The 27,351-nt window shown below is 50.6% G+C and overlaps 1 long non-coding RNA gene across 1 annotated transcript in view; it reads left to right on the top strand.

The window, feature by feature from the left end:
* LOC143377487 (uncharacterized) overlaps positions 1-27,351 on the top strand; it is a 133,758-nt gene that overhangs the window by 68,686 nt on the left and 37,721 nt on the right. Inside the window, exon 2 of the long non-coding RNA XR_013087347.1 lies at positions 16,947-17,047. This is a non-coding gene — a long non-coding RNA (uncharacterized LOC143377487). The remainder of the gene's footprint in view (positions 1-16,946; positions 17,048-27,351) is intronic.

The following is a 27,351-nucleotide window of genomic DNA, read 5'->3' as shown; positions in this document are numbered from 1 at the left end:
TTGGAGTGAGAATACTTTGGTTTTTAAAGGAATTCGAGTCGGAGCAGTTGGAGCTTCAGCTACCCCATTTAACGAGCTCGCGCTCCTCTTTTATCCGCGTATATTTGCGTACATACCAGTCTCGGTTAAGCGCAATTATTGGAGGAGGCACGCCCATAAAATCCACAGTTAATAGGGAATAAGTATTCCTCGAGCTGCTGCGATATTACTTCCTCAAGTTATGCCCGCTTCTCCGTGGAACGCCGCAAACCGTAAACGGTGGCAACGATGCGACGCGAAAGCAAAGCTCGCTAGCAGCCGTGCGTTCGTGCAACGGCGGAGCTTGAGTGCGCGATTAGTCGGAAAAATATTAAAGCCAGGGTAAGAAAGGCCGGCGGTCACGCGAGCCACTCGTTTATAAATCGTACGGCGGGGGAAACGACGTGGAAATTTCTCGGTTGACGTTTAACCCCGATGCTGTATCTGAAACTGGCCGCGGCGCGTAATCACGCGAACATTTGTTCGAGGCTCGCTTATCCAATTAACCGAGTTTACTCACTCCCAGCGGCGATTAATAATCGGTGACACGCGGCGTTTCCAGGTCTCCCAGGCTACTTCCGCGTGAGAGCCGGCCCGCGGAAAACTTCTGCGTGGCAGAAGTTGAAAGGACGCGGAAGAGCCTCGCAGATAACTCGCCGGCGAATTAAATACTTCGATATTTCACCGTCAAAATCATTCGCGGCGTCGTTATTTCACTCGATGCTTATCTTACACGTTCCCAGAAACTTCTGCGCGCAACGGGGGAAAGAATTGGACGCTTGATCGAGTATTCCCACCTCGCGTCCGATCGCGCCGTCGATAGGAGATTAATCGCGGCAGGATCGAGAAAGCATCCTGGAAACTGCACCTGTTTGCAAGTCGGGGTCGCTCGCCGCTGCGGACAGGTAAAATGTGCCGTGAAACGGAGACATCGTCTTGCTCCGGGGGCAGATTAGTGGGCTCTCGCGAACAAGGAAAATTAATGGCCCTAATCCCGACGACCTAGCGGTCGCGCCGACCATTGTAGGCCAATAAACAAATGACCTTAAAACCTGCGAGTGCCACCACGAGGCAACCCTTTCCGGGGAGAAAGTTGGGGTTTTCCCATGGCTCGGTTTCATCGAATCACCTCGACGAATTGGTCTGCACTACGGGGGACACCACGGCCTCGTGCTCCTTGGCCGAGACAATGGGCAAACGGGGATGAGTCGCTGAAAATTGGAAACATTTGCCTACCTTGGTCCCTCCAACGGGAGTTATATCGAACTTCCTCAGGGTTCCTCAAGTTCAGCTGCAACTTGCGCTTGAGTTGCCATTGGATTTCGGTTGGGGACTTTTAAATCGATTAAAACACCGCCCCCCACTGAAGCAGATTAGCAAGGTACTGTTCTGCAGTATTGTCTTAGCGGTAATAGAACAGGATTACTTGGCCATTGATCCTAGAGCTACCTGCTTCCGTGGCTCGGCTTTTGCTTACCTGTGTCGACAAGTTATTTACGGATCTGATACACTATGGGCTCAATAATCGCGGTCAACAAATGAAAATTCCCCGATTCGTCCAATGAAAATGAATGTGGTCGAGCTGGGTACCGTTTGTGGAAATTGGCCATTGAAACTATTGTCGTACCTGTCTGCACACCGCTCTTACCCTGGAAATGGCAATGGAAGAGGGCAATTCGAATTTCTTCGAAGCCAGCTGACAATTAACGCGCCTACTGTTGCCTCAGAATTTCGGCGGAGATTTATAGTCTCCGCGTTTCTTTCCATATTGCCACAATTTTTTGGGAATGTTTTTTAAGAAACGAAAGAGGCGTTGCCAGGTTTCTATACGCCTTCGAGGCACATTTCTTTCACGCAGCTCCGCGCTCTGTCGTCCTCTGATTTCACGTGCTGCCATTGGATATATTAACGGAGCTTAATCATCCGCGTGAATAATGCAAACGCATCGAGTGTTTAACGGGGTGCCTCATTGTCGCTGGAAAAAATTGCGTCCCATTATGTCCGTAATGGGCACGGTGGCTGACTATTTGATATTAATAACTATCATAAAGCTCGGACTCGTGGCTCCTTCGTGCACTTAGGAGGTACATCTGAATGATGCTTTCCATCCACCTTCTGTCGCTTACTAACAGCACGACGCATTTGTCGCACACAATCCAATCGACTGTCCGTGTGGATGCATTCACATTAGCCCTGCGCGCGGACGCACGCGTCCGTCGTGCATTTTGAACTGAATTTTAGCGGCCACATTTTTATCGAGTGACGGCAACGGCAGAAACTAAACGTCCCCTCCGAGGGCAGATATTTCATTGTGCCCTGCGTCCAATTAATATATGGGGAAAAGAAGGGAATAAGTTGGCCCCATGGACTCACGATTCACCATAGCCTGACACGACGCTTTACGAAACACTTTATCTTTCACCTTTTCGAGTTTCGTTAGAAAACCGCGCGGTTGTTTTAATTAATCGGTAATTGCAAGTGGAAACGGAGTTGCGGAGTAATAGCTTTCATTGCATGCTTTAAGTATCCCTTAAGTAGCATACCTATACCATCCATAGAATCAAGCGACCCATCCAATGGCAGAAAATGTAGATCGCAGATTCGAAATTGCACAGATCATTTTGAACTTCTATTTGCAGCTTCCGAGCTTCGTTTCCTCTTAGTTACAGCAGTAGTTTTTACTACCATTTTTACTGCTTTAATTCTTTCGCTGGCACCATACGTTTCCACAAACCTCGCTGCTATGTAGTTCTCGAAAGCCCGGGGAAGGGGTGGTTAGAACAGTTGCTATCGCGCAAAGGAACATACCACGGACTCGTAAAACAGGTGGAGAAAAGTGGCGGGGGTTATCTGCTTCGGTGCGTGAACACACGAAAACACGAGTAACCACTGGTCAACAGCGGCCCCTGCGCGAAAAGCCACATAATTGGAAATGTCGGCGTAATTTACGGGCCACTAAAGTCTTGTTACGATCCGGCGAGAACGCGCGTTTCCACTTGGCGGGGCGAAGCAGTCGAGGGACCAAAGGGGACCGACACGCGAAACTTTGTAGATCCCGTGGTCAGATGGAAAGGAAAGAAGTGGAACCGATCGGTATCCTAGATCTTGTCTCCAAGTCATTAGGGACATGACGATCTCTGTCGGTCGGTCTCAATGATCTCCAGCTCCTCTCGAGACACTCGATTCTCCTCCCGTGGTCACTTCGGTATTCTTTCCTCGTGGTTCCTTGCCTGACGTGCTGTGCATGCAAAACGTGCATATACTAGAGGAATTTTATTTAGCTGAACCCCCCTAAATTTGACTCCTCCCCAGAACATACAGTAATCGTGATAAATACGTAAGCTAAAGTAGCCCAACGAACAAGGTGGAAGTCAGGATCAAAGTAGAATCCCGACCCGAGGATGACAGAGTTGAGGGCGGCTCGAGGTGGCTGAAAGATAAGATTTCTACGAGCGATGCAAGCCGAGATAAGGGCCGATAGGTATCTGTAAGGAGGGATCGCCGACAAAAATATTAGGGAGAACGTCTGTAGCTCTCCAAACAACTCGCGTTCAACCCCCTCTCCCTGATGGAAAATGAAAAATCTACGAAATATGATAATAAAATTTATTTATCTTTCCCCTGGACCGTGGCCGCCGCCGGTCATTCCAGCTCGAATAACCGTGAAGATGGTGGAGGGGAAACTGACCCTGGCAGTCTGCGTAGCCCACCATCAGGAACAATGAAATATCTCCTCTGATTTTCCAGGAACGCTGAAGAGAAATTGGACTTCGGGGGGAAGATTCGTCGACATTCGTGTTTAAAATGATTCTTCGGAATTGCAACCTCGTATCTTGCTTTTAAACCCCTGGACCATTCAATCTTGAAATATTCTGTTTTTTAAAAGTAGAAGAGGTTGCGTCAAAGGGTTGATGTGCTTAAATAATCGTAGGCTTTTGTGAGAGATCGTAAGAAAGAAGGGGGTAAGAGTCCAAGAACCTCCCCCGTCGATCCCCGAAGATTCGGAGGAAGTCGTGGCTGGCGAAAGCAATGTTTCTCGGGTAAGTGAAAGGGGTTCTGGCATCTAAAACAAACTCTTACCCCCAGCCGCCTTTATCCGCCGTATTTTTCGCTGACAACCTCCTTCTGGCGGCTTGATTTACGACACGCGTTCCGGAGTACGCTTGGAGAGGTGAAAAAAAAGGATGGACGGCGTAGAGGAAAACCGTTTTTGGGAAGCATTAATATTTATAGTTGAGCACGTCGTGCGGCACAGTTTTACGAGGGAATTTACAGCTACACGCGCCTTGTCACTCGCTCTCGACGTTTCACGTTTTACGACGCATTAGCTTGCCTAAAATCAAAGCACCATCGACTTGTCTCTGCGAAATCGATTCCTCCTTGCGCCTTGGTCCGAACCGAGCATAATGCATCTTTGTAACGACAAGATAGAACCGTCTCTGTTCGCGTAATCAATTTTCCCACCGTTCCACGGTCAGATCGATAATCACCCCTAACGAGGGCACAGAAAACAAAAGCGACGACAGAGAGCTAGACAATTGGCGGGTGCAGCGACGGCAATAAATTCTTATTACGGGCTGAATGGATCAATTAATAAGCACATTAGTAATTCCCCGTGCCGTCGCCGATGAAAATATAGCCCGGCACAATGCGAGTAAATGCAGACCGAGGGGGAGGAAGGCGGCAGTGCGTTTTATTTTTATTCGTGTGGATGTTTGTCCGGCCCGCGAACAAAAACGATTCGTTAGGCGACTTACCCCCGCGATCGCGGGTCTTACCCCTAAAAAATGATCGTTCACCCCCCAGTGAGCAGCAGATGCAACTTCCCTGGGCTATCCCTTCGCCATAGCCGTGTAGGTGTAGGTATACGTTCCTCCCCCGTCATATTTTCTTTCCTCATTTCTCGTTCCTCTTTTTTTCCTGTCCTACGAAATATCGTATTATTCCCCGAAGATCCCCCGATTAGCCTACCCCTATGGAAGGACCACGATGGACACTTTCCAGGAAGCAAACTCCGCCAACGACCAAAGGCATTAACACAAATTCGGGATAGCTTGAAGGTTGTCGAAAATAATTTACATAACAGCAACTGCAGTGGGTTTTATTAATTATTGATAAGGCTCTACTGTCTCGGAGGGGGTGGAGCGTGGATGGTGCGCCCCGTGGAGGGGCTGGTGGTCCCGTACGTGCTCTGACACGAGCATCGGGGCCACGGACGAAAAAAAAAATGGAAATGATCGTAATTACCCGGGTCCTGCGGTCGTGGAGCAGGCTAAGACAAAGGGTGCATCGTAACTCATCGGGCGGCTGCCACGCCCTACGCTCATTTTCGACATCTTGGTCACGTAGATCCAGCTCGTGCACGCCCCTGTCGTCGGCAGCTTTCCTCTCGGAGATCTCTCTCGGAGACAAGAGGGCTGATTCTGTAACCGAACGCTCATTACGCCCGAAGATGCGAGATAGGCCCTCCTTCGCCTTCGTTCTTTGACCGCGCTCCCAGCCACTCCGAAATCAATGTCCCCTGGTGTAATTAACTTAATTATGCAAATCACCTTCCCTGTTTCTCTGTCCGCTGTTCCTACCATTGTCCACGCAAACGGCGAGCCTAGGGTAATTATAGGATGGCTGTAACTTGGCCTGTTTAGTGAATAGCCTGTTGATTGGAGCCAGCGACGAGTCTCGTGCGGGGCAGAAGTCCTGAATGATAAGTGAACGATGTTATCTCGACCTCGACCAGCGACGCGCAGCGACACGATGATTTTTAATAAAACGTCCAGTGGTTCGTCAGTTATCCCGTATCGTTGGCGATCCTTTGTGTCTGGCGAATCAAGAACGAGAGATATTGGGTCGATTGGTACAACAAAGAAGAGTGCACTCAATCAACCTAGGAGCATTAAGCCACGTCCTACTGCAAAGAGGACACGTCGCTACAGGGACGATCTGAATTGTCCGCGATATTTCCTAGCGCGATCAATCTTTGACGTCATCCCACCGCGCACGCAATTACCTCAATCTACATAACCTATCCACCTCTGAACGCCAACATAAACACGGCGGAATTATCCCGATTGTCGGCCCGGTCTAGATCACCCCTCGCCACTTACTTAGACTTCATCTTCCAATTAACCCTCCGATTCATCGAACCGCCGAAAAACACGCGCGAATGCGATCGAGTCGCCTTCGTTACGCCGCCTCCACGGCCCATTATGGGACAATCGAATCTTGCCGGTCTTTCCGGGGGGACGGAAACTGGGGCTAATCTTCTTTGGAGGAATCTCGTGGCGATCGGAGTCTCGGGGCCACCGGAAAGACTGCTAATGAGAGAACAGAGGAGGAAGGGTGGACGGCGAATCGGAGATGAAAATGAATTGAGTGAATGGACTTGAAGTGCTCCCGAGTGGCGGGAAGTGAGCAACTCTGTCGAGAGAGGCCCGATTGCCCCTCTCTCGGCCGTCGCTCGTTCCGGAACATCCGACGCAATCTAGCCTGGCTAACTGGCTCGTTTCGAGCGATTTCTTTCTGTACCGAGCATCTCTGCCAGAGTTCCGCGATGCTGGCGCATTCGTTTCTGGACCCTCGATTTCGCTGCACGCGATAGAAACTATCCTTGGTTCTCTGATGAACTACATCGACAGAGCATAGTCCCTTGAGTCCCCCGAGCAGGAACACCGAAAGGAACTTACACAGCGCACGGCAAAAGTCCACGTATCGTTTGCTGCGTGTGTGAGCCACGAACGCATTAACATTCCGCGGTGCACAGAACGCGCATAGCGATTGGTCGGCCACAATAACGCTGATCGGACGTACCTGTCTGCACCATCGACAGGAAGAGAAAAGAAACGTAGAGGAAGGGAAGAGGAGAAGAAGAGAGACGGCTGGATATCGTGTGGGTGATGACTAATAGATTTCGTGCTCTGGCCCATCCATCTCGCGTTCTCGGACCTGCCTCGACACAAATCGATCTTGCCGAGGCGGTCGCGTCTACGAAACGCAGCCAGGATATCGGCTATCGATAGATAGCTCGACCCGTCCCGCTTCTTTTCCCCCCTCGATGCATTTATAACATTGGCCACGGCCCTGAACCGATCGTTCGCGAGAGACCGAGACGGTTTGTCATTATGGACGTTCCCTGGTCAGATCTTCTGTCAGACGCGGTGGAAAGCTGCTCCGGAGACTATGGGGTACTGATGGAACTACGAACCGTCTTGGATGGATCTCTTCCCAACGAGCAATAACACTTTACGTTCGATCTTCCTCCTTGCATACATTGTTCTACGATCTTGGCCTCGGGGGAATACAATGCGTTACGTTACTCGAGAGATCGATACTTGTCGGTAGGATTTTCAATTTAAATTAGAAGCTATTTCCTTCTATTCTCTCTTACAACCGTGGACTATCGAGTCTCCCTCAAGCTTCAAACAATCTGTTCCGTTTTACAAATCGAATCTCGATGGGAATCTGTCCAGGTCCGTCCGCGATCCAACTGCATCGATCGTATGCGCATTCTACGCTTACCCACTTGCTCAGCCGCTTTAGTCTCAATTAGCGAATTCGTATCGTCCCTCGGAATAATAAATTACAGCCGGTTAGTGGGCCTGGGCCCGGTCTCTCGTCACACGCGCCCCGAGACGCAAGAAACGCGGCTCGACGGCGGACCCGGGGAAACGGTCGATTAAAGGAACGATAAAAATGCCGAAGCAATTTACGGCCGGGTCTCCCTCTCGCGGAATAATTGTCATCGGCGATGCCCCGTGGCACCGTGGCGCCACTCACAGCCAATTAGCCGATGCAATTAAAGAATTACGCGCCGTCGACCTGTCTTCCTCTAATCCTGAATTCCGCGGCCAGAGTTCAAGGCAGGACGTTCGTGTATCGCGAAGGACGCCCCCTCTGCCGCTGTATTCCGCCGCGAAGGAATTCTGGGGGCCCGGGGGATCGCCCTGCTGCCCGTAAAGTCAACCCTTTACGATTTCGTCCGGCGCGTAATGTCCTAGACGTCTCCATAGTTTGTCGACGCGACGATTCGGGCTGTTTGCCCTCTGCGGGCCGCGGATGCACTTCGTTAAGGGGTAGGGGAGACCGGGGCTGGTTGTCTCAAGGGGTAGGTTGACTAATTGTTAATAACTTTGCACCGACATATGCTCTACTGCGGAAAGATTCACAGCAGAAAGATGTCAGTTTTACTATGCCATGCATTCAGATCCCACCCCGCGATCGCACGTTTTATAACAGTGATCAGCGTTTGTCGAAAAATTTACTACGTAAGTAAATATTTGTTCTTAAAGATTTTATTCATTCACGCTCTAAATAGAATAAATGTTAAGGGACTATTTTAAAGTTTGTTTATTAGACGATCTATTGACATAGTATTTTTGTTCATACATAAACAATTGAAGGTTATATAGATTATTGAAGTGAAACTGATCGGTCGGGTTGGTTGACTAATAACGTTAATAAGGTTTAAATTGTTATTTTCTTATTTAGAAAGCAATTTTTATTTCTTGTTTAAATTTCACTGTGTTATAAATACATTATAATTTATGTTTAAGTCGGAAATTTTTTCAGTTTATTATTAAAATATGAAAGAAAGAAATTAATATTTTATAACGAAACAACTCTTGTGACATTGTGTTATTTTATTACCACTGAGATAAGTTGCTAATAATATTTTCTTAACTGATTGTACCTATAGTCAACCTACCCCATACTGTAAGTCAACCAGCCCCATGAACCCAGACCAGCATGGAAGGTGTTAGAATAACATTAAAATACCTTAATTGTTGTCACATCGAGTCAACTTTAATAATTTAATCAGATATCCAAATGCATGCCCTATCAAATATACTAAGCGGTTTGATGATATTTCGTCCACATAATTTATTAAAAATCAAAAACTGAAAAACTGGCCTACCAGCCCCGCTCTCCCCTATGAACTTCGTTGGACGATCCGCCGTTCAGTTCTCGTCTGGTAGTCGATGGTGGAATGTGTATCTGGTTAGGGGTAATTTCGAATCCAGCAATTTACGCCATCTCATTCTCGAAGGAACGCGAATTTGTAGATACAGCCTGTAAAAAGAACGTTGTAGAACAAATTACGAGGCTCGATGCTGTCCCGGCAGCTCGTCCGCAAGATTTACGTACTTCAGCTTCACGGATACCAATAAATAGTCGATTCGGCGAGCGGGAACAATGCCGCTTTCCTCGCAGAAACGCTCGGCTCGGCGATCCAGGGGGGTGGAGGCGGCTGTGCCACTGCTCCTTGAAATATGGCTCGTCGTAAATATTTTCCGATGGAAATATTTTGTCACCTTTATTGCCGCGTGCTTTTTGTTTGATCGTAAATTCGGTGGCACGTCGTGTTGGCCGGGGCACAGGTACCACTATTCTGCACGCTGTCAATATTCGAGGCGATGAATTAGAGTGGATAATTGGACTCGCGATCCGAGACGGTGCTGCGACCTCGACAGGCCACCCCTTCTTCCACCTCTTCGTTCAGACTGGGACTTCGTTAGCTAGTCATCTCAAAGATGACTGTTTAACGATATTCTGGTGTACCGCGTCGCAAGAATATGTTGTTTCTTCTGTCTTTGATTCTCCTATAAAAGTTTCAAAGGACTTAGATCGACATTAGGCGCAGATACGCTCCCGTCGTCTCGATTAAGAGAAGGGATTACATCTGTTCACCGTGTCGCGTGATTATCTCACCAGCAATTTATTACAGATGATAATACTCGAGCGAAATAATAAAAATACCCCGGCCAGGGTACGTCGTAAATAACGCCATCCTCGGGTAGCAAGGCTCACGGAGGACATCAGTTTCGACAGCGTTTACGAGGGGATCGTAAGCTAAATGGTCGAAAGTGAATTCCAGGTGTATACTTTCCAAAAGTTTATGACGCGGACAAAGGAAAGTCAGAATGGCCCGAGTGTCTCCGTCTCGGCGTGGTCTTGACTTCTGCCTGGAAGTTAATTGGTCGTGATCAATATTTTATATGCGCTTTAAACTACTAGCTGCACGGAGCATAGGCGCGCAAGGAAGCTGGTCGCGTTTAGTGCGTTAATTTGGATACAACCGGGCATTGTGTCTTTATACGAACGGCCGTAAATACAAAATGAATATTCAATGTCAGCACGAAATAACTATTCAACTTTTAAGTCCCGATGCGCGACAATACAGGATTCACCCCGTGAATGTACACACAGTTGCCCGTGGAGACATAAAATGCTCGATTAAAGTGCCCACGACCCTGCATCCACCGCAACGGCCCCCCAAAATTGTTTCGCGGAGCACGCAGGATCGGTGGGCGCAGAAGGGGTTGCGAACAGGACGCAGAGTCCAAGGAAGCGAAGCTCGGGCTCACGCCGAGTGGGAGTGGCGTGGGTGTGTCCGACACACTAGCTCACACCATCTCCTATAAACATTACAAACACGATGTAACGACTGCCGTTCGCACGTTTTATAGGGACAGGAAGGGGGTGATCTCGGGCGAAGTTTGGCAGACCGCGAATAATGTCCTTGTTTCCCCCGCAGGGAGGCCGGCCATTCACACCCCTTAAAATCGACTCGTCGAAGGATTCACGGTGTTTACTGCAGGATAATACAGATTCTACGTTTATATTCTAACGTCTGTGCCCACTTGCATCCCCTGTTTCCCTCCTAACTTTAGAAGACTTGCGAATGACTACTCTTCGATGGTCATAGCAAATGGGAAAGTTCGAACGGCGGATGGTTGCGTCGTTTAAGGACGATTTCGAGGCTCGTCCTCGAGGCTCGGGCATAAATCTTGTCAGAGGCTGTGCTCGGAATGCCCAGAAAGCGCCGTTTGCGGAACAACGCGCGGCTGCCACAGATTTCACGACGTCTGTTTACGCCGCTCGTGAAAAATCGCTTTCCTATTTACCCAGCGCGTGTGTCGGGCACATGGGCGGAAACGGGCACAATGTGTCCACACGCAACCTACCGAGGCGAGAAGGTCCTGCTTGTTAAAGAAACTGGGATTCCCTTTTTCACGGTCGCATCGTGAAAAAAAGAAACAGACCGCGTTACGGCAAAAGTCACGCTACTGCTACTTGACGCCGCGATTGGAATCCGAGTGGGTGTTGGAGCATTCGTGAACGGGCGGACTGTGAAAAGATAAACACTGGGGACACGTGCCCCTGCAGGATCTATCCTTCTGTTTTACTCTGGAGAACCGGTGGTTGGGAGCGAAGCTGTTTCTTATTAGAGAAATTCGCGAGAATTCTGAAAGGCAATGTTACTCGAGATACGTCAGGATATTCATGATAAATAGTGTTGAAATATTATGGTATATTTAGTATGTATATAGTTTTCGTGTGATTTGTATCGAAGTTTTCTTGTATTGCCTTCAGTTTCCCCGCGATTGTTATGTTGAGGAGCTTGCGCGCTCGCACACGGCGGCTGGGAGCATTATTTTTGGTAGCGCTGTGCGTCGAGCGAGTTTGTGTTTTCGTTCTGCTAGACCGTACTTCGTGGTCTTCTACGTTCTGTTTTTGGTCGCTCGACTATGTTTTCTGGAGACGCACGTGCGAGTGTGTTCGCCACGTGAAATCAGTTGTCGCGCTTTTTCGTTATTTTTGATTTTCCAGTTCTTTTAATCACGCGGTATATATATATATATACATTCTTTAAGTATTATTAAAGACTTTTATTGAAACATTTGAAAAGCAGTGTTTTTCATTAAATCTCAATAAATAGCGAGAGGCGAAGGAAAAGGGAACTGAAGCTCTGGAAAAGGGATGATTTACTGTTTCGTTGCGTCCTAAAAACAGCTGCAGCTTTTACAGCACCTTCGTCTCGTAAAAAAGATTGTACACGATCTAACGCAACGCTCACCTTATCCACTGATCTCGAGGGACACCCAGATTCTGAAGAATTCTACTCAAATTCCTTCCCTGCACTGATCTACTTAACTTCTCCCCGAGAATGTCAGTTCCAATCGAAGCGAACGCCAGCAACAACCAGCTTGTCGGAAGAATCTCGCAGCGTTTGAAAGGCTGCGAGTCTCCAGGGATGAAAATATTTGCTACCCCGGAAACCGAGACGTTTTCTTCGCTGGACAATGGCGTTCCTCTAATTTATAACTCTTCCATCAACCGGACGATCCCTTTGGTACCCGATCCGAAGCATCTGCCCGCCAGAATACCGAGCGCTGTCCGTGAGAGAGCGAGCGGGCCAGCGAGTCGGTCTTGCAGGCCCCGTCCGGGGCGAGCAAAGAGGGCCCAGGGTTGTTCTCGAGACGCACGAAGGATTCCGTGGCCCAGGAATAAGAGACCGTGTCGAAAAAGCGTGGCGAATCCCTGTCGACCTAAACGAATCCGTCAAAAGCTACGGGGGGGTCCTGTTCCCGGCGACGTCGCTACGAATAAATGCGGCGTAGCTGGGGCCCCGTGGAAATTCGGGAAACGGCTGGTACGTGGCCCCATGGTTTGTAGTTCTGCACACAGCCACGGGTACGCGGGGCACGGGTTTATAAAGAGACGTTTCCGGGCGTTATCGAGGCCGTGAACAAGGGGGGGCCAACGGCGCGCGCCCTGGGTTCCGCTCTAAATGGCCCTAAATGGCAAACAAATACCGTGGGTTCCGCTTCGACGAAAGTTGAGACGTCACGCGGGACGTAGAGGACCTTGGAGATCTATGGTTTCTCGCTTTAACCTTCCTCCAGCCGTGGCCCCTCGTGATTTTCCCTTCCGAGGGGGTCATACGGGATTCGGAGTTTCTCTTTCTGCGACCAGCGAACGTGGTCGCAGCGAAAGTGACGATCCGTAGTCTTCCAGAAGTCGAGATACGCGGAATACTCTGTACAGGAATAATTTCTTGCGCGCATACTTTCTGAGCAGCGCTCGTACAGGGTAAGACGCTGCTGCGGCGAGCAACAACCTCCCAGTCCATGGACCGAGATCCTTTAACGAAGCAGCTCCTTTTTACAAATTCCACGAGACGCACGACAGTGCAGCTTTTCTTCATCAGTTTTCTTCGCTCGACCAGCGTCCCCGTTCTACGTGCCTCACATTCGCGACGTGAGTGATGACGGTACGTAGGGCAACGACTATATAGCAGGTGCGTACCCCATAACGTACTCAATTACGCGTCCCCCCTGCACGATAATTAATCACGATTAATAGCGTCGAGCCCGGAGAACCGAGAAGAACTCGGGATTTATTAATCGAACGCGGCCGATTACGTTCGTAAATCAAAGACAGGCTCGGTCGTCTTTTTGCCCCTGGGAAACTTATGCGACGGTGCCTCTTCATTTATACGCCCGGCGATTATGTTTTTCGGGATAGAATCAGGGGGGGGGGGGGTGGGCCATCGAAATGCAAAGTGGCCATTGTATTCTGCCCTCTAATTGTTGCTCGAGCTTTACAAAACGTGGACACCCTAGTCGACGCTGGAATTCGGTGTATCGTCGCAACCTCTGCTTGCATCTGGAGTACTTTATTACGTTTCTTATGAAATATCGCCGTAAGAAGCTTCCGCGGAAGAGTTATGATAGCTGACTTACTGGAGCCTGCAATCCTCTGTCCGAAGCAATACCCTTCTCGGATCTATCTACCTAATTGGAACGTCTCTCAGACCTATTCCACTCAATTCCGCTCCCTATCCCTCACCCGTGTCCTCGGTGATCTAGCATCCCGTGCCATCGCCAGCCAACAACTATCCCCGGCGATCGCCAAAAGTTCTCATCGAGTCTGCTCGTCGCGCTGACGATCATCGACGTAGGTAAACTGGCCGCGTGGAGGGAGATATTTACGCGGCCGAGGGACAGGCTTCTTGCTCGTCGGCGTCTTTTTCCGCAGCGATCACCGCGTCCCCGTGGATGACGTAGAGGACGAGAGCCTTAGGTGCGCCGGTTCGGGACATAAGTCAGCCGGTATTCAATGAGTTCGAGGAAGTTCATCCTCGGTTCTTCGCACGCGAACCGGCGTATCGACGCGAGACGACAATCGTGCGCCCCGCGGGCAGCGTTCGCCACCCCGAAAAACTTGACTCCCTGGACAAGGCTGGACGGCGGCCGCGCAGGGGAACCCTGAAACGCCGGTTTTCTGGTAAAAACTCACACCGTCGCGCACCAAAATCGTTAAGGTCCACTCCATCGGCGGTTTTTTTTCCTTCGCCTCGCGAGTCGCCAGTTTGCACCGTGGGGAATAGAGCATGCCCGTGCACGAGCAATCGTTTGCAGAGGGACGCGGCGAAATTGCATAAAGCGGCGCGATAATCGCGGGGGAATCGATCTTATCGCCCCTTCCTGATCACGCCTTTTCGACGGAACAATCATCGCGGCCGTTAACGCGAATATATCGCCGAACGGCCCCGGTAATAACGTCCTCTATAAAGATCGGTATCGTCTTGGGGGGGCGAACAAGTGAACGGCATTAGTTCCATGTTATCGATACGCCGCGCCATAGAAAATCGCTTTCGCCTCGGCGCCAGATCGCGACGAAGCGGGCCCCCACTGCGGCGACACGGAAAATATTTTAGTAGCTCGCGTACGGAGGATGCGTTACTCGTCCTGCGCCCAGGTTAAATCGAGATGGAATCGATTCCTGTAGATTGGATATCGAGGTAGCTCGATTAAGCTGGAGTGAAGGGTTTCCTCGGAGCGCGGTGCTCGATCGGAGCTTTTACTCGGCTATTATTCAGAGTATACGTTCGTCTTGCGGTAGCAGTAATACCAGGGGCCGTGGAAACGGTTTCTCTCACGTACATGCGGTGCGTGAAGTTTCGAGGATACTCGCTATTCGAGGAATTTACTGGAAGGATCTTTTGAAATACCTTTACCATTAGTAATCCGTGAATTTATAAGCTCGACTCTCCTCCCGCGCGGTGCCAGGCCCCGAAATTATTCCAAGGATCCAGCCACCGTCGAACGCCCGAGAAATGATCTACGGTCTGTTTATATTTCTCGTGATTGCAATAGAAAAGGGAGAGAGCCTAGAGGGGGAGGGCAGGTGCCTTATTTTCCATCGAGGTTAACAGATTATGAAGACGTCCGCGGGATAAATGCGCACGTATATCGCACCTGTATGAGAGCCGTTTTCCCATACGCCCTCGCCCGGCCACCTCTTTCCAGGGCGTGACTCTGAAAACCGCCGGGACCCAAACAGGCCTTTCGCCTTCGTCAGAGGAGGACGAAGAGACGAGGAGAAGCAGTGGATAGGAGAGACTCGATATAGACTCGTACAGTCTCCGTGCGGGGACCGAGTCTACCTGACTTATGGGGGCCCAACATTCGGCATTATTTATGGCCGAGTGGGCCCGAATGCTCCCAAAAACATTCTCCTCTCTCGGCATCTCCGTCCCTCTCGGGTCCGCTCGGCCGCAGCTCGCGAAACGACTCGATTGCCACGCCGTTTTACTGAAATACGGAGTCGAGAGAACTCGCTGCGTGACGAATTCGTCAATGGCTACGTTTCCGTCGTTTCGAGCGGCTCTCTTGCGACACTATTTCCAAACCTGACCGTTGCACAATGCCTTGGACACGATTCTCACGGGATTCGAGCACTTGGAGGCACTCCTCGCTCATTTACCTCAGCTACACCATCCCACATCAGAGATCTCTGACCATTAAAAAAACACCAGAGAGCTAGTGAGATATTAAATTCCCCCAGGAAACGGAATTGGAAAAGCATGTGGTCCAAATGAACTCGCTCGCCGGCAGTCGTGGAAACGAGGAGCCACGGTGGAATTAATTTGCCAGGTCGCGTGAAGGATGGCCGCGATAGCCGCGTAAATTTTTTCACCGCTCGCCCTCTCGTTAACATTGTTCGCGCCTACGCGCGAGAAAACGCGCCCCAGGTGGCGCGTCACCGTTGTCAACCGGCGCTGCGTCGCGTCCAGATCGGGCGATAAAGCGGCCGCCTTTTATCGTGAAGATGAACGGAACGAGCGGTGGCGAGATACGCGGCGCGGCGCACACGGGCCAATAATTGTCCGGGCAATTGGCTTGGATCGATAGCGCGCCCCCAGCGCCGATGATAAATTCCGATCAGCGAGATGACGGGACGCCGGGTGTCGCTGGATGCGTCTGCAGATTCCTCGGCAGCGATTTACATTCGACGAGCCGTCTCGCAGGCGCGCTGCATCGGCGTTAAATGGCAGCCGGAGGTCGCGATGCCTGGTGATCTTATTGAATATCGATCGCAGGTAATCACGTTACGCGCGATGGTCATTAAATTGGCGGTGATTGATATTGAATGCGTAAACGAAGGGGACGTGAGATTCTCCTTGATGGGAACTGGAGTGACTCGCTTGGAGTGGCTACCCAGAATCGTTTCACAGATGGTCATTCTGGAGGAACAATGACTCGCTAGATGATTCTCGTGGAATCGCGTGGCGCTATAAATTCTGACCAGTGGGAGTTACGAGCGTCGAGGAGGTGTAAGTTCTGGAAATTGATCGCGAAGGCATCCGAACAGAGCAGTCGTCCCTGACCGAGTGCCTTCGACGCAGAATCCCAAAAATGAGCGCTTCCGAACGGGCGACCAGGATCTCTCGGGTCAGGTAGGCATATAACGATCTCTGGGGCCTCCGCTCGGAATATAAACTGTTTCTGGGAACAGACAGTCGTATATCTTGCCGAACGACAATGCCAGAGTCAGTCACCCACTCACCCAGTTGGGCCCACCTCGATATAGACGCGTCCGTCGAAATCTGTTACAAGAAAGGAGCTGGATCGATCTTTCTTTTCAAACTGGTGCTCGATTTCTCATTCGCCAACTTTGCCGCGCACTTTGGACCTCTTTCCGAATCGTTATCGTGCCTAATTTCCCCTGCACTTCTTGATTACTCCGATGCAATCGCGCTGGAGGAAGGCTACTGCTGAAGATAAAAATTTATAAGATTAATTCATGATGTGCATTCTCCTAGAATTCTACGTTAACCCTGCCCTGTTCATTTATCGTTTCAGAAGCCAGCATCCAAAAATTCGCAGGTGTCGGAGCAGCAGAGGCCAAACGCTGTCGCAGCATCAGGAATGACTGGTCGAACTTCCCGGCATTTTATCTGGCGGTGAGTATCTTGTCGTTTGGCATTAGTGTAGCAGCGAGCCCGTCAGTGACAGATTCTTATCGGAATTCGAGGAGACACGCCGTCTCACCCGTGCTTGCTTCTTGGTCACACCTAGTCGAAGGGCTCCATGGATCGCGTTACTTCGATCTAATCTTCTTCTTGCACCCTGCCTATGGAAACGTGTAGCTTAGGGAGTCGAATCTTTGGTCGAAATTTACTACTGTTAAGATGAACGAATCTAAATGGCTCTTGTATTGATCACGAGTGGAGTACCTATCTTTATCATCCTCGCTTCAATGTCGCTCGGAACAATCAGCAACTAAGGAACTTAGTTCATCGTAGATTGATTTTTTCACACTACTGTGACCCCTTCGACTCACTTATCGGCGAGATCCGCGGGCGTGTCTCTGGATAGCAAGCGACGATAACCGTGGTCATCGACAATAGGTCGCTAATCAGAGAAGAAAGAGGGCAAGTGACACGGCCGATCGATCCCGACCGTCAGGGAAATTAGACGAGATCGTCGTAATTGCTGCGAGATAGAAGGAATGGATTCGATTACAATTAATTCGAACAAGCCCGCCACATTGTACCGTAACACACCCCTGTCGGCCTTGGTCACAATGATTCGTACGAAACGGGGGAGTGGGAAGGATCGAGAATACGATCGGCGAGATCTTAATGACCGCCGGGGCAATCGAGTACAACTCGGAGATGCGTTGAGAGCCAGCAGCCGACCGTTTGAATGGAATAATTAGATGATTATCTTTTATTTATCCGCGGCTTTGATCAGCCGCCCCTCCCGGCATAAAAGGACGCCATTCGCAATTATCCGAGGGAAGAGGAAGCGTATCGTCCACTGGAATGATACCTCTATTATAATCAAGCCACCCATTGCGTCTGCTCCTTTCGCTTCCCCCTACCTGCTCGCTTCTGCTGCGGGTGGAGAGGAGATCTATTTCTGAAATCAAGCTCTTCTTCCTTCATCTCCAAGGAAAATCCTCTTCCATTCGTATACTCCCTCGGTCTTCAGCTGTTTCTCTATCTCATCAAGGCTGCGATTACGCGGGGCTACCTGGAACCCAGGCTGAAAAGAAGCTTCAACTCGAACTGCTTTTAAGCAATTAAACAATGAGAAGCTCTGCGATAAATTTATAGGAAAGCATTCCTTTATCTAAAAAAAAAAACGCGCCGCGATTGGCAGAACAGATTCGAAATAGCAAGACTCATGTTCGGCAAATGTCTCCGTTCCCCGGAACATCTAAATCACGGAAGGACGAGGCCACGATCCCATCGGGCGGCAGAATCGCGCGGTCCACCATTATGCGGCTGTTAGAACGAGAAATTGAGCAGCTTTCGGCGCAATTTTCTGGAACCCCCAGTGCGGTCCCAAACACGGGGACGGGCTCGTGGAAGTGGAACTGTCCCCGAGTGAAGTAGATGGGCCGTACGATGTCCTGGCCGTTGAATGGGCCCGAGTCACAGCAGAGGGAAGCGCGCCAGTGGGCCGGTGAAAAGATGGAAACGGGTACCACGACACCGGCACCCAAAACACCGCGTCGTGTGTCCCCCCCATCGGTGAAAAGAGGTGCAGAGACGTTCCGGGGGCCAGGTAAGAATATCGCGGTCGAATCGTTGAGAAAGACGCTCCAGGAGCATTGTGCCGGGCGAGAACTTCGTACAGCCCTCCGCGATCGAAGGAAACCAAGCCACCCAGGATGCTGGCCAACAATGATCTCCACGAAAGTCATCCGACACCGCCGTGGAATGACCGTTAATGGCCGCTGCGAAGCTGGACGATCCTTTTGTTGGTTTATTGCCGAGTTCCTCGCACCGAGACACCTCACTCCCTGGAGACACACGCGTGAGAGACCTGACTCCGGGCGCGCTTGTTCTCTGGTTAGCTGCAACGACTTCTGGGGGAGAAATCGACCGAAGCGTCCGGAGCTTGCACCTTTCGCCGGCTCCGGGGAATCTGCCGCGTTGACGTCTGTGTTCGGGGTAGGGCTCTAAGGTGATTGGGATCCGCTGACAGTGGGAGGTAAATAGCAGGGCTTTCAGTGAGACGAAGACGCGCTTCAATGTGGGAAAGTAAGCTGCGAAATGTTATTACACTGTAGGAGATAGAGGAAGGAAGTTCGAAGAAGGAAGTTCCATTACACCGCCTTCGTGCAGTCTACGAGCAACATTCGCACCCTCGATAGCCGATAAAATATCGCTCGGTCGACGCTCATCGATGTAATGAGCCCGAGATACCGCGCTCGGGAATAATGCCATTAAATCGCAGCGTGAATTTCTACGTAATTACGGAGCGGACAAGCGGCGTAACAGCGAACTCGTTCCGCGCAGCAGATCCATCAGCGTGGCAGGGATATCTGGAGCCGCTAGGAATCCAGTTGTCCTGTTTTCCACGAACTTTCCGCAGAATCCAGACAGAGCAAAAACGATCGTAAACCTTGGGGCTGGGAGTCGAGACGTTAAAAGTCAAAGGCTTCCCGGGGCCATTAGAAACTGTGGCAGCGACGACGGTGGCAAGCGATCTTAAGAAACTGGCAGAGACAAAAAAGTGGAGGAAGGACAGTATCGCGGTAGAATTTTCATCCCGGCCGGGATGAACTGGCGCGAGACCATAAATCAAGCTGAGGGAAATCCAGCGAAACCACTACTGGCTATAAAAGTTTATGGTGTTTGGCCCTTACGGCCGGCAGCGGAGGGCCAGCGCGTATATTCTCGGCGGAAGTGAAACTACGCGCAGCCCGTGGCCTTTTGCGGACGACGGAGGACGAAGGGAGAGGCGAAGGACCCGCTCGACTACGGAGGAGGGCGAAAGTGGGGCCCCTTCGATCAGTGTTTCAACAATATTGGTCGTGCTCATTGTTCGGCGGCCTTCTGCCAGCCCGCTGGAAAACGACGGAGGAAAAGGGAAATCGTGATATACGACTTATTACAAGGCAGTGATTTACAGCCCCTTCTACGGGGGTGAGAGGAGATCACTTGCTGATGCTTCCAAAGACGCGCACACCTTTTTCTTTCGCTTTTCTCTTGCGGACCTTCGGTCTGTCTGCTCCGATGGACGTCGGTCTAATTGCGATTTTAGGGATGCAGGGATGTTCGGGAGAGCATGTGTTTTCAGCGCGATCGGAGGTATAGGGATTCCGAAGTTCGAGGTGGAAAGGAGAAGCGTAGCCCCTTCGTGGAAGGGTTTCGAGCACGGTTTCTCAGAGAAAGTGTTTCCCGGGGCGAGGTCGAGGGAAGAATGGAAAAGCTCAAGCTGCAGAATCGTGTCATTTTTTTCGGCAGGACGGGCGTAAATTACTCCCGATAAGGGAGAAATTTACGTGCTCGGAGGAAAAAAAAAGGGGGCTCGCCGCGTGTTGCTGGCGATTTACGGCGAGTGTTGTGCACGTGAAGAATTTACGTCGAACGTGCGTGCCTGCGTCCACATGTACAATTATTTTACCCTGTGATGCATTGACGTGAGTCACGTACCCTTAATCGGGCATTCCCGGGCTCCCTTTTTCCTTTTCTGCAATGCTTGCGCTATTCCGATCTTATCGTCCTCGTGTTCCGTGCCCAATCTTCGGTAAATTGCTCCGAAACATTAAGCCGTTACGTTCGATTCGAGGCTCGATCCTCGCACTGTCGAACGAGCGCGGGGCATCACTCTTCCGCCAGGCAAGTACCAAAAATTTCAATTTCACGCCACTCGTCCATCATCGGCAGAGGTCCGCTTCGAAAGGCGACGCGGCGTTTTGTCCGCGTCATCGAGAAATCGTTACCTCGGGCCCCCAAATCGATTTTCCTCCGAGACCTTTGTGTGCTCGCGGGCCCATCATTGATTCCCCTGGACCCTCCGGTATCACGCCTCCACCAGCGCTCCATTTTCTGCGAATTCGTCGCGACCCGGGGTCAGGAACCCCGTATCAACCCCTTTGATCCTTCGATCGATGCAATTCATTGTTGTCGCGGGCCACACGCGATCGCGATCGCGCATTTGTACGCTCGAAATCGCGCGTGAATCTCGATGCTCTGTTTGAGGTTCGTCGACGTGCACTGGGCTCACGCGACGCAGCAAACCTCCGCATTAATATTTTTCAGGGAAATTTGCCAGCTTTCGCGGAATATTGCGACGGCTCTACTATTTCAGCTCGCGCGAACGCGATCTCGTCGTAACCTCGATCCGCGTTCGTGATTCCAGAATCGGAGTAATCGAATTTTAATACAAGCAGAATTTACCTGTTTAAAGTAACAGCGATTGCTAGTACCGATACCAAGCAAAAACGGCCGCTGACGATAACGTCCAGCGAGCCTGCAGTCTCTCGTTTTTAACGACGAAAATAACGCAGAAATTTATGCGACACCGGGGTAGAACGCCGATGACATCTTCTCACGAGATTGAAACGCGTTTACATGCACGTGCAGCCGCGCCCCCTCGTCGTGTATAGTCGCGAACGCGGTCATAAAGCACGTGGATGTCCCGTGGGGGGTGATTGGTGACCTTGTTGCACTGAGACACGATCGGTATCGTGTCCGCGGATTCGAGGATAATCCAAGGATCGAGCGGCGATCGGGAAAAGACCCTTGAAACACGCCAGCGTATCGAGGCGCGTCCGATCGGGCGACCAGGCTCGTTAATCGGTCAGAAGAGTCGTGATGAACATCTGCAACGAAGGCTCTGAATCATCCGTGTCTTCCTAGTTACCACTTAAGGGGACTGGGCAGTCAGAAACTAGATTTTTTTTGTCGCATTTTTCAAAAGTACCACCCTTCTCGAGTACAATGCCGTTTGGTTTATGTTAAAATTCGCAAAATTAAGGATTTTACAGCCGCAAAGGTCGAGCGCATCATAAACCGTTTCTGCGCGCACGCAGGTAGACTAATTCCTCTTTCGAAACTTTAAACGCGTTTTTCTCGGAATCATATTTCCTCTTCGTTTTGCAGTGATTGCGAAAAAACGGGGGTACAAGTCGATTTGAAAAAAATTCAGCATATGTGAAACATGTCTAGTTACGACCTGAACCTTCGCGTAAGTTTGTAAAAACTTCTGTTTTGACAAAAAAAAAAATGAAGTGACTCTTTTCCCTGATGAAAAATCAAGTTTCTTTAAAATTTGCCGTTTTACAGCCGCCATTTTTATAATTTTGATTTTTTTTTATTTTTCAATAGGTTCAGGGCAGAATGGGGGTCAGGGCAAAGTATCAATTTCAGAGAATATTTCACAATTCAATTTCTTACTGCCAGAATCACTGCAAAATTACAGCGGCTCCAGAAAAAAACACCTATATATCAGGCAACTGTAGCGCTGTCATACATAATGTATATATTATTCAAATATTTTTTTTTTACTGTTTATAGTATTAACAAACATTACCCAAAAGTACTAGTCACAATTTGTATTCATCTCCTTGTAATTAATTCGCAAAAAATACTTGATTCTCGAGCGATCTGACTGCCTAGTCCCCTTAAGTCTATCGATCCACAGGAAGATCTGCTGATATTTCCCCGAACCACCACCACGGCGCGTCTTCCTCCGAAGCTCGAAGGAGCTGACGCGTCGAAATCGCTCGGTCCGGTCGTCTAGGCGAAATGAATGACGTCCCGGCTGAAAATGGAGTTCGCGATCGTTCCACCGGCACCAGAATAACCGCCAGCATCACCGCTGGCACCGGTACGTGGCGTATCAGCGGTGCCAGCACCACCGGCGCGGCGCGTCGTTGCACCGGCTAAATCATTAGATGCTCGAAAGCACGCGCCCCCCGCGGTTTCGAGCATTAGTTCATCTGTCTCTGGTTCGCTTCGCAGCCGTCCTCCTTCCCGACGGAGGCTCCACCGGGTCCTCCTGCCGCCACCGTCCTCCGTCTATCCCTTCCTCTCCCTCGCCCCTCGCTGCTCCTCAGCCCTTTCTTATCCTCCTGCTCGCATCGCCAGGTTTCGGGGCCGGTGCCTCGCGCTTAATATATGAATCCCACGCATCGAACCCCGTGGCACCGCGGGGTACAGCGAACGACATGTGTTCCTCTCCTCTCGTTTTCTTCTGTCCCGTCGTTCCCTTCTCCGTCCCCGTGGCCGTTCCGTTCCGTCGTTCTGCACCTCCAGGCCCATCGAGGTGTTCTTGTTTCGTCTCGCGGGCGTCTTTTTGAAAATTGGCGCCCCGTCCCCGGGCCAGGTCCGCCGTTGGAGGTTACGGCGGAGGATACACCTGGGGAAAGCCTGGGCGCGAAGAACATTTGGCTGGCACGAGTTCCATTTTTCGGGGTCTTTGCTGGTTCGTTCCGGCTGCCAGGGAACGATCGGAGACAATGGCGGGAACGCGTGAAAAGGGAAATCCAATTCGACTAGTTTCTGTCGGGTTGCGCTCCGATTGTGTTGCTAAAATTGTGCTTTTAAAGGAACATGTTGCTGGCGCACCGTGCGAAGGAGGTCTGTTGGAGAAAGTTCGCCAGCTTCGTTGATCCGAAGGTGAAGAATCTCTGGCGGGATGATAATTCTCGGTGGAAAAGCAGGAGGGTGCGGTAGCTATCCCTGGAGGGAAGGTATACTTAAGGGATGGGGGCGCAGCGATCGCCGCGAGATATCTAATCCCATTCTCCGCGCGATTAAGCAGACAACGTATTAGACGGTGGAACACGTCAGACGCGCGAGCTGGTGGCACGGATATCGATAACAAATGCGAGGCGATATAAAATAATAAGCCTATTAGTCATGGGTCACGGGGATCCACCTTTGTGGGGCGAACACAGAGCACGTGTGTCCGCTTCGAGTCTATCATTGTGCTGGAATATTTATGGCTCCTGGTTCTCTGCATCAAATACACTTTCGATACCCGAAACGAGCACTGCTCGGCTTTCTCGGTAGACGCAAACGCGAGACCTCGAATTCCTCAGGTTACCTTTGCCAGGGTTTCACTGCTCCATTTTTATACTCCCTCTAGAGAAGTTACACACAGCGATATCCACCCCGTTGCTCAAATGTCGACCATCCAACTTCCCTTTCGTAGCCAAGCTCTCAGTTTCTTCGTCGCCCGATTATAAATTCGAAAGCAATTAACAGCCCAGCCTCCCCACCTCCGGCGAGGAACGGTCCAGCTGATTAACAGCCAGGTCCACGGTGTTCCCCGATTCCGTTTCACGAATTCCGTCCCTTCGATTATCGTTCCATTGTTTGTCATTCCGTTACACGCTCGATCCGGGAGGATTTAATCCCGAGGCATTAATAAACGGTATCCATCCCTCCTTTTCTCTCCCGCCACTCGTCTCGCTCTCTCCAACCGACTTTGCCCGCGTGTGCGTGAACGTTCGTAGTGTGGCTGCGTGCACGGGCAACCTTATGCTGGTCCCACAGTATTCACGCGGGGATTTATGGCGCGTCCACTCATTCATAAAAATATTATTCAAATTTAGAATGTCTAGACGCGGCGGCGCTGAGGGGCGGGGGAGAGGGTTAGCTGGACCTGGAGAAGCAACTGCAGCGTGGCTCTCGGCTGTGTCCCCGAGGCCTCATCGACGATGCTTATCTCGTTCATTGATAACTCCAGCCCCTCGTCCCGTGAGCTTCTAGCTATTTTATTTCCCCCCCAAGAGGGATCTGGCGTTCGAGGGAGGTAGTCGAAGGTGTGCCTGAGGAATGCTGTCGATTAAATTCCATCTTCTTCGATTGTTTCCACTTCCTCTTCTCTTTTTCTGCAAGTGGACCGTCAAGTGTCTCAGTTGTCCCATTGGTCGCCAAAGAAAGATCTAGGGACACGTTGCATGGTGTTTCCTCCGCAGCATCGGCTCGATATTCCCGCCCGACCGTCGACGTCATATCTCACGTTAGATAATTTATGCATCGTCCAGGTGCGCGTGATTATTTCGCGAGATACGGGCGTGGGACGCGAAAATTATGAACTGCCTCGCCGACAACGCTACGACCGAACGTCGCCAGGAATATGTCCGCACCACGGCGATGATGTTCCTTTCTTACATGTTTTGCCACTTCTGTGGACCCTTAGCAATCCTCCATGGCGATTCCTGATCCATAAAGTAAAATCATACGTTTAATTCCACCCAACAGTCGAACACTTTACTTCCCCGATGGCAGGATTTTATGGGCATTCTGAGGATCGATGGTTCCTCGAAACTTGAAAGACTTTATAGTAAAGTTCCATCGATATTTATCGCCGTTTCTGAATTTATTCACCGAGCCGGGAGCATTCCCTTCACCATTGAATTGAGTATCGTTGACGCGTTGAAGAAGAAATTCAGGATCGTTCGCGATTATCAGCGTTTATAGCTCATGCCTCTTTTAACGGATCGATGGGACGCGCAAAATAAAAAGGCGCGAGCTTACTTTCGACCGGGACATTTTTCGGGCGACGGTCTCTCGTCGTGTCGCCCACGCTTACATCTTGATTCGCGGGTCGTTGCGCTGTAAATAATAACCTTTGCCGCTCTTTTTTCGCCGAATTTTATGATCGGCCCGCGTATTATGTGGGGCGAAAATTTAATGGCTAGGCAGCGCGTACGTTCCTCGCAAGTAATGGCTGGGCCCCTCGAGAAAGAACGACCGAGGAGCGCCAGAAACATCGACGACGCAGAGGACGCACGAATCCTCCATACCCGAGCAAACCTTGCGCTTCCAACAAGTAGAATATCCTCCGTAATTATCTCCAGCTTTCTACCTTCGAATTAGATCTGAGAAAGCTAGATAATCACAATTGAATTACACCGCTTAAAAATTCCACGGCTCATTCATTTTCCACTGAAACGTCGGAGCGCGGAGAAGCTTCGCGAACGAAGCGAATTGAAATTGTCTTATCGAGAAACGTTCGAGTGGACGCGAAAGGGAAGCTGGTCAGTGGGGAGGGACGAAGGAGGAAGAGAAAGGGACGAAAGAGACAGGGCCAGCATGGAATCATGGTGAGCGGGCGTGTGCGATCTCCTCTGTAAAACCCCACGGGTCACTAACTAAACCAATGAGACCGTGCTGAGATTAAATAATTCATGCTGGGAGTGTAATCCGCAAATTTGTTTGGGATTACGAGTGCTCCGCGTTTGCGCCGCGTGCGGTCAAACAATGGCTATCTTTCAACCCCGTGCGCCGGTGTCCCATCCTTTTCTAATCTCTCAATTAAAAAAGTCCCGACGTAACGCAACTTCGCCTGGCCCCTCGTAGCTTGCCTTCCTTCCGCGAGCTGGGAGCACCCTTCAAGTTTCTCCAATTAAACTTTTGCTTCTGAAAAGTTTTGGCGAATGGTACCTACAGTGAAACTTGTCGGAGAAAAATGGCGCGCACTTTGGAACCTTCGAACTAGAAACTCTTCGATGTAATCCCATCCCTGAATCACAGTCACAAGTCAGATCGGAAGCAGGTCGGATCAGTGTAGTATCTACGATCTGCTTTACTTCCCTCTCGATCGCAGCCACGCGATAGCTACTTATTTTCGCTTAGACGAGCCCGCCGTTTCGACGGCGAGGGCCGCGGCGGTGGTTAGAGAAAGAGGGGCGAGGGTAAGTTACGGAATCGAGCACGTGGGGGGTAGACCGGACGACATACGGAGAACACCGTGTCCCACATACTCTCTGTGCGTGTCCCATTGCACAGTGCCTGACACCGGGTGCCCCCATTGGTTCTCCATGCTGGATAAAGGCGAGATGGGGGGTCCTTTGGCTCCCTTTACTTTATTCCAGCCGCGCTAGGGGGCGCCCCAGACTCTGGGCGGAAACACGAGTGCTAAACGCGTAATGATCGCTAAACGAAACCTCCCTGACTCGAGAGCTCGAGGATCCAGCCTCTGGCCAATGCTGCCGGTTTATGGACTAACCCCTAATTAATCGACAGCCCGGCGAGGGTGGAGCGGCAACGGCAGCCGGGGAAGCTCGCCATTTTGTCGGGGGACTTGATCCTGGAGGTCTCTGTCGCCTCTACTGAACGCTAACGTAGGCGTTGGAGCCATTGGAGGTTTCTGAGGTTGTGAATTCGAGTATTCTGCACTATTAATAAGTGTCTACTCGTATTCACCAGACTCAAATCACATTGCAGCTAGATAAACGACTAAGATTCGTCAGAATTCTTGATAATAAGTGCATGGGGGGGTTGCGATTCAGGGAGGGTCGCAGGAAATCCGTTGGCATTTGGTCACCAGCGCGGCTGGACCCAGATACTCCGATGGTGGCTGATGGATAAGCGTCCAAGGAACGCCGAGAGATTTTCTGTTCGATCGGCTTAGAACAACCAGGTGGCCCGACGGCAGTTGTTTGCGAGCAGCGGTGGCCGATTGCAAAAGCGGAGAAAAAAAGGGGGGAAAAGACGGTGGAAAAAAAAGG

The sequence above is a fragment of the Andrena cerasifolii genome, chromosome 16, assembly GCF_050908995.1.
Source record: "Andrena cerasifolii isolate SP2316 chromosome 16, iyAndCera1_principal, whole genome shotgun sequence".
Taxonomy (NCBI): Eukaryota; Metazoa; Arthropoda; class Insecta; order Hymenoptera; family Andrenidae; genus Andrena; species Andrena cerasifolii.
The sequence above is the reverse complement of the archived record's forward strand: the minus strand, read 5'-3'. Positions and strand labels throughout refer to the sequence as shown.